At 40.7% G+C, this 2,347-nt stretch overlaps 1 non-coding gene across 1 annotated transcript; it reads right to left on the bottom strand.

Moving 5' to 3' along the window:
- Nucleotides 1–502: 502 nt before the first annotated feature.
- On the bottom strand, nt 503–609 carry LOC148297656 (small nucleolar RNA R71). The gene has a single exon (XR_015833285.1). It is a non-coding gene; the product is annotated as a small nucleolar RNA R71 (small nucleolar RNA).
- Between the last annotated feature and the right edge of the window lie 1,738 nt (nt 610–2,347).

Genomic DNA, 2,347 nt, shown 5'->3' with positions numbered 1-2,347 from the left:
TGTACGTGTTGGTTTGAGGAGGAATTATAGTTCTTTAAGTGCTGAATCTGAGAGCTACGAATCTGAAGGTTCAAGCAAGATGGCAGAGATTCCAAACAACAACAATAATGATGAAGGAGGTGGTGCGCTTGTTGTCCAACCTAGGAAACCCCTGCGTGAATTTTCCATCCCCAAAGTCACTGATCAACCTTCGTGCATCGTCTATCCTCAACTCACAATTGACAGGTTTGAGCTTAGAAGTGGTATGATTCATCTTCTTCCAACTTATTATGGTAATACCACTGAGGATCCTTACATGCATGTTAAGCAATTCTTTGAAATATGTGCTACAATCAAAATTCAAGGACTTGATGATGAGCAGATTAAGATGAGGCTATTCCCATTCAGTTTAAAAGATAAGGCTAAGTCATGGTTATACTCTTTGCCTAATGCTTCAATTCGTACTTGGGATGAGCTTTCTAATAAGTTTTTGCAGAAATTCTTTCCAGCTCAAAAGACTAACAAGATTAGAAAGGAAATTCTTGGTTTCACACAAAGAGAAGGAGAAGCTTTTCATGAATGCTGGGAGAGGTACAAGGAGATGATGAGTTCTTGCCCACACCACAATATAGAGAGTTGGATGCAAATGCAATCTTTCTATGAAGGTTTGCTTGATTCCGAAAGGATGATGGTAGATGCAACAAGTGGAGAAGGACTGATGAACAAAACAGCAGATGAGGCTTTTACTCTCTTTGAATCTTTGAGTACCAACTCTCAACAATGGAGCTACAATAAAGGAAGAGGAGCTCCTATGAAAGCTGTGGTCTCTGAGGTAAGTACTAATAATGAGATTAATGCAAAACTTGATGTTATGTGTTCTTTGCTTCAACGGGCAGTGACTGGCCCTCTAGGAAGCAAAGAGGAAGTTCAAGACCAATCTTTTGCAAAGCACATGCTAGAGCAAGCAAATGCCCTTCAAGGAAGGAATCCTCAGAATGATCCTTACTCAAACACATACAATCCGGGGTGGAGAAATCATCCTAATTTCAGGTGGAGCAATAATTCAAATGTGCAACAATCTCAAGGACCTCCCCCAGGATTTCAAATACAACAAAGGCAATTCCAGCAAGCTCCCCAACAAGTACAAGAGCAAAGGGGTGATCAAATGGGAGAATTGCAAGACATGTTCAAGAAGTTCATGGGGCAACAGATGCAAACCAATCAGAATCTTCAAAATGCAGTGAACAAACTAGAAGTGCAAGTTGGGCAGATTGCATCCTCCATGAGCAATAGAGCATCCGGAACTTTTCCAAGCCAAACGGAGGTGAATCCAAGGCATCATGAGCAAGTTAAAGCAGTGCACATCTTGAGAAGTGGTAAACAAGTTGATAATAAGGTTGGAGATGCCAATGAAGAGCAAGAAGATGGAGAAAACGTGGAGATCATTCAGCCACCACAAGGGCAGCCCACAGGTTCCACCAAACAGCCCCTCAATTCTCTTGGAAAGAGCACAGGCCCTAAGGTATCATCTAATGCTAATCAAGTTCCAATTTCATCTAATGCTTTTAGGCCTATTGCACCCTTTCCCAGCAGGTTATCAAAGTCAAAGAAAGATCAAGGCTTGGATGAGATAATGGAAATATTCAAGAAAGTGCAAATCAACATCCCATTGCTCAATGCCATTGCTCAGATTCCAAAATATGCAAAATTTTTGAAGGATCTATGCACTAACAAGAGGAGATTCAAAGAGCATGAACAGGTTGCATTAAGTGAAGAGGTTAGTGCAGTCTTACAAAGAAAGCTACCTCCAAAGCTAAAGGATCCAGGTTCATTTTCTATACCTTGTATAGTTGGTGATTTTAAGTTTCAAAAAGCTTTGCTTGATCTTGGTGCATCCATTAACCTTATGCCATATCATGTTTATGAGAAACTTAACCTTGGTGAGTTGCAAGCCACATCTGTGAGCATTCAATTGGCAGATAGAACTATCAGGTACCCTAGGGGCATTCTAGAAGATGTTTTGGTGAAAGTAGAAGAGCTGATTTTGCCAGCTGATTTCTTGGTGTTGGAAATGGAAGAAGCACCAATTCATGACAATCAGTTACCACTCATTCTTGGTCGTCCATTCATGGCAACTGCCGGTGCAATTATTGATGTGAAGAAGGGTACATTGACTATGAACGTGTTTGATGAGACAATAGCATTCAAAGTGTTTGAAGCCTCCAAGTTTCCAAGTGATGAGCATGAAGTTTTCCAGCTTGATGCAATTGATAATATGGTGAAAGAAGCACTGCCAATGAGTTATTTGGAGCCTATTGAAGCATGCATCACACAAAGCATAAGGAAAGAAGAAGTGGACAGATTAGAG

This window comes from Prunus avium, chromosome 1 (genome assembly GCF_965620075.1).
Source record: "Prunus avium chromosome 1, drPruAviu1.hap1.1, whole genome shotgun sequence".
NCBI lineage: Eukaryota > Viridiplantae > Streptophyta > Magnoliopsida > Rosales > Rosaceae > Prunus > Prunus avium.
This window is presented reverse-complemented; position numbering and strand designations above follow the sequence as displayed.